Source organism: Triticum aestivum, chromosome 1B, assembly GCF_018294505.1.
Source record: "Triticum aestivum cultivar Chinese Spring chromosome 1B, IWGSC CS RefSeq v2.1, whole genome shotgun sequence".
Lineage (NCBI taxonomy): Eukaryota > Viridiplantae > Streptophyta > Magnoliopsida > Poales > Poaceae > Triticum > Triticum aestivum.
The window spans coordinates 61,435,307-61,440,996 of record NC_057795.1 but is presented as its reverse complement, the minus strand read 5'-3'; the positions used below and the strand labels follow the sequence as shown (position 1 = coordinate 61,440,996).

Genomic DNA, 5,690 nt, shown 5'->3' with positions numbered 1-5,690 from the left:
CTGCGACGCAGCCACTCTGGAAGCCATCGCATGCCGTGAAGCTATTGCGTTGGCGGAGGATCTTAATCAACATCATTATGTTGTCGCATCCGATTGCAAGCAGGTCATTGAGGACATTGCTAAAGGTAGTCAGGGAGATTATGGAGTTATTATCAAAGAGATTAGATCAAGGTCACCACCTTTTACTAGTAGTTTTACTTTTGAAAAACGTGAGGCTAATTTAGAAGCCCACAAGTTAGCTAAGCATGCTCTTGCTTTACTTCCGGGGCGTCATGTGTGGTTAGGCCAGCCACATGACCCAATTTGTATCCCACACTTTGTGGATTTTGAGTAATAAAAGGCCTTTTCCCTCAAAAAAAACATGCATTGCTACGTTTAGTTGTTGTGAATAAATTAATTAGCAAGTATCTTCACCAAAACGTCCACACATAATATAATATTTTAATCACTATATTAATCGGGTGACCCATCGGGTGACCCACGGGCAGAACATTATACCCATACCCTACCCATATATTATCGGATTACCCATCGAGCTTACCCATGGGTGAATATGGCGACCCAAACCCTACCCATTTGGGTCGGGTGCCCGCGGCCACCCATGGGTCGGATTGCCGGGTTGAGGGACGAGGGTCAGGGCCAGCATGGCTGCCTCATGCACCCTGTCTGGGGTGCATGAGATGGGCATGGCCGAGGGCCCTTTTGTGCATCAGATGGGCATAGTTCATGTGAGCCCGTGCACCCTACCAAACAAGTAAAAGTGGGTCGGATTGAAAACTTTTGCCCTTATGCACCCTCCATACTACCAAACACACCCTATGAATTTCTCCCTCTAGTCCATTGTATGGATCACCGTTTTTAACTAATGTTTCAATGTACCTTTCCGCTAGAGAAAAAAGTGCATACAATAAAATGCTGAAGTGTATACCTTCATGTTGAATGATCCTATAAAAAAAGAAAAATATATACTTTAAAGCTTCATTCGACAGCAAATCTAAGGATGTATTTTTAACAACCTAAAATCGTGCATGCCATACAAAACTGGATATAGTAACTATGCTCATAAGAGCATCTCCAACAATATGGCAACACTGCCTTTTTGGGCTTTTGGAGGCCAAAAAACCTCTCCAATAGCTGCCCAAAAACTCCAACATGGTCAAAAACGTTTTTGGGTAGCCTAGAAAAAAGGGCACAACCGGCTGCATATATGGAAGGTTGCTGCCCAAAAACGCCAATCCACCCCTCGCCGCCCAACTGCCACCTTCTGACAGCCCCCTGCAGCCAAGTCCTGTCGCTGCCGCTGCCGCACTGAATCCGGCCGATTCCGGCCACCACCAACACCGCCGCACCTCCCCACCACCGGGAGGGGAGTGTTTGTTACCGTTAAGTTTTCACTTCATAGCATTCGTTTCGATTAGCACATGTAGCAGGCTTCCCAGCGGTGCGCTGAACTCGGCTCTTTTCCCTTTCCTGCTTCTTGAACCTCGCTTGCAACTGGCTGGCTACGAACTGGCTAGCTTTTGTATTTCTGTTATGTCAAAGCAATGAAAAAGGGATCAGCCAAGTTGAAAAAAAAATATATGCAAAGCTGCTAGATACAGTTTTGCTTAACCACAACAACAATATGTTCATAGCTCAACTCCAGGGATAAAGAGTTGTGAGGAAGAATAAAGTGATGGTTGCAGTGAGGTATGAGGTAAACAAAAATTGTAATGACTCAATGAACACATCATGAAGCAACCCCAAAATATCAATCCAATGCTACCGAGTGGATAACAGGCTATGGTTCATTCATCAAAATATCAGACAGCATGGCACAATTGCAAATGCCTGGCATGCAACAACAAAGCGGAAGGACCCACACAAAACGCTATGGAGATGGCCACTAACACCATAAGCGATCACTACACATGTTTCAAACATCTCTCCACGGGAATTCTGTGCACACTCGTCATCTATAAACCAACATGGAAGGATAGGTGGAGAGGAGCATACCAAAAAAACTCGTTCTCAAAGAATTACCAAGTTACTTATCCTCAATGTATCTGGGCAGAAATGGAGAGTAGATTGCTACTAGCAACAAGGGGGAAAACAGATACTAGCAACTAAGTTCTACTCCCTCCGTTCCAATTTACTCGTCGTGGTTTTAGTTTAAATTTGAACTAAAACCATGACAAGTAAATCAGAACGGAGGAAGTAGAACTCAATGCATAGCAGAAAGAAATGTGACTGAATCACATAGTCCCTGTTGATGTTTTTTCTTGCCAAATATGCACCTATGCGTTAGTGATGTATGTTTGTTTTCTAGTGTGAAACTAGCAAGGATTTTTGTAAACAGCCAGGGCAAAGAAAAAAAAAATTCTTATTCTAACACATCAGTAGTTAAAAAGAGGCAGGCCTCCTGAAACTGAATAGGCTTCATTTGGAATCCTGGAGGTAGTTTCTTGGCACATGCTTCCAGATTGGTTAACAGGTCTTCGATAACAACAACATCGTCAACTGAGGCACTGGAGAGGTTAGTAGCCTTCTCATCTGTTGCAATCTTAACCCCACTCTTTGGCTCAAATTCAGGCACTGCAACCTTACTTACCATATCGGCCAGATTACCCATGTTATTCACCCAGTCCGGTATGGGGATCCCAAAAGACACCGCTCTCAATATGGAAGCAGCCAGTATAAATTGAATGTGAGATGAATCAACAGCTGAGAATTGCACCGGGGGAGGGAAACGCTTAGGGGCAGACCAGAAAGGAGCACCAGTGCTAGTGGCAGCATCTTCAGGACATGTGAATGTTAGCTGCTTCAGCCGATTAAAGAAGTAATCTTCAAACCTGGCCAAAAAAAACACAGATGTTACTACATGGCATCTGAAGCACAAAAGATACTGTCCTATTTGTTGGCAATATAATCAAAGTGAAACCATTTTAACTTCAAATAGCTAAGATGAAAAGAAAGCGGAACAAAGCCAATAACAAATTGTTGAATTCAAAGGGGGATGTAGTAGAGAGATAAATCGTACTTCAATCTTGCCCAGGCTATGCAGTCTTCAAATTTATCACACCGCTCCTTGTCAAGGCATTCACGTACATGCTCCAATAATTACCTGGCTTTGAGCATCACCTGCCTTTCTCATAGCAGCAGGACATTCAGCAGGATTAGACATAAATGAGTTCACTTCATTTGGGGTTTTCTCTACCAGAGCCTCAAACTCTGAGCGAGCCCATATTAGACAATGGTCAATATTGTGCGGAAAAGAATGAATTGTGCACATTGGTGCCTGTTTCTCGGGAGGATCTCGTGAAGCTCCATAGTTTTTAGTAAGGTGAGGAATCACCATCTATGCATTACATTTCGGGCCCAGCGTTCCAGATTCCAAGAGTAGCTTCTGGAAGCACAGGCATACCATGTCCATGTACATCCTAGCATTGACATTATCAAGTGCATTGATGACAGCATCAAGGACCTCCCAGAATGCATAATTGAAAACATGTTCAGTCTCTTGACAGCATCAAGGACCTCCCAGAATGCATAATTGAAAACATGTTCAGTCTCTTGACAGCATCAAGGACCTCCCAGAATGCATCATTGAAAACATGTTCAGTCTCTGAACAGGCACGATTCTGCAGAGCATCAATATGGAGGCTGGAGTTGATAGCAATAGCAGCTGTAGCGGATACTGTAGATTTTGCCTGTCCAATGTTCCAATCACAAAACAGGAATTGCCGGCTCAAGTTGCTTTTCTCAATGACATAATCATCTGTTATATGTATTATATACTTTGGTTTGTACATACTGCATAAATATCTAGCTCAGTAGAAACCCTTGAATCATTGCATTACCAGTGCCCATTCCATTCTACCATTGTGTACATAGACAAGAAGTTTGCTTCAGAAAGAGGAGCATGCTTGGTGTCATCTCCTCTGGATTCTACTGTTGTATGTATCTTTATAAAAAAAAACTTTCAACACCATGATGCTGACCTGTGCAACCATTTTGGTATTTTTAATTTAATGAAAATACCAATATCTGTATTCTTCCATAATAAGCTATTCAGGTTGATTTTTATTCTTTTTTTAGATTGCAAACCACACCATTCATGGCAAGGAAGAAACTCCATTTACTGCTGAGGACCAAAGCGTATAACAGATCGATTTACTTGGTGCGAAGAAATTAGCAAGGACCACAACTTGGACATAATAGGAAGTGGCGGTAATAGTTTTTAGCTGTAATAATTTTTAAAAGCACGTCCTTGTGCTAAAATAAACCTCCTTTACAGTTAATGTATTACTGAAAATTTTAGCACATCCATCTGCATTGGTCGATGACTAGTTCAAATAGTAAGAATATTACCGTTGAAAAACAGGTTATTTCCTACATAGCACTGCATACAAGTTTTGAGTTCTTAATACTAGTGTGTAAAAACCTTATGTTAGTAGAATTCTGTTAAATTACATGAAAAGTCGTCATTACTGTCCTTCACTTTGGTGACGAACACGAATAGGAAGTTACTGCCATTCACTCTGGTCCCAAACACGAATTAGACTGGTCTTTACATAAACTACATGGCTCTAACAAGAGATTAATGGAATGGTGTTAAGAGAACCCAAAATTGTTATCCACTAATACTCCCTCCGTCCGGAAATACTCGTCGGAGAAATGCATAAAAATGGATGTATCTATCTAGGACTAAAATACGTCTAGATACATCCATTCCTCCGACAAGTATTTTGGGACGGAGGGAGTACATTGGAACTAATATATAGAGAAAATTGATTTAATTGTGGGGGAAACTCAAATTATTATAATATAATAGAACAAAAAAATGACAATAATCAATCCAAAAATTATCCAGTGATACATAGGGAAAAGTTCATAACTTAATATATAGAAAGAGAATTTATATAATTGTGGGACAGAAACTCAAAATATTAAGCTGTAATACAACAATTTTTTTTGACAATAATCAAAGCCAAGAACAAGTGTGCAAGGTCTACAATGGCATCACTAATAAAAAGTCACTTACTAGAACAGGGAGGGTGTTATCCAAACCGGAGAAGGCCAGTTCATCCAGGAATTAGTAACCAAATCACTATCAAAAGTCTGCAGGCTCTTGTTTTCTATATCCCAAACTCCGATTTCTCGCCAGTTATGCTTACACATGTTGACATACTCAAAAGAGTCATCTGTGATATAGACACAGTTCGGCTTCAATGCTGGGAAATCCTTAGTGGCAACACACATGGTGCTATTATAACCAAGGAATAGTGCATGACCCGCTAAGTTTGTCATCTTCACAAGTGCCTGGTTCTCAAGGTCAACCTTATAGACCTCAATTTCAGTTGTTCTCAGCTCAATATACCGGTCTATGTCATCTTCGTTGTGACCCAGCAGATCTCTAGGAAGCTCCACAGGTGTTGAGGAGTCAGTGTAGCTCCTCCACCTCCATATTTGCAAAATATCACCCCATGGAGCTTGCAGGATGTACATGCTAGAAGGATCATCTCCCTTCCTAACTCTTCGCATGATCTTTTTGACAACAAGGGATGGCCCATTGAAATTCAGGGTGAAGACGGACCTGTGGCTGCGAAGCACATAGAACAAACCATCATCCTCGTTGTAGAAAGAGTCCATGAAGCCCCAGCTGATGCTCATGAGCTGGTGGTCGTCGGGGGAGATCCACGTCCACCGCT

At 41.7% G+C, this 5,690-nt stretch overlaps 1 pseudogene; it reads right to left on the bottom strand.

Moving 5' to 3' along the window:
• Positions 1 to 1,204: 1,204 nt before the first annotated feature.
• Positions 1,205 to 5,690, bottom strand: part of LOC123077113 (ubiquitin-activating enzyme E1 3-like) — a 5,172-nt pseudogene continuing 686 nt past the window's right edge.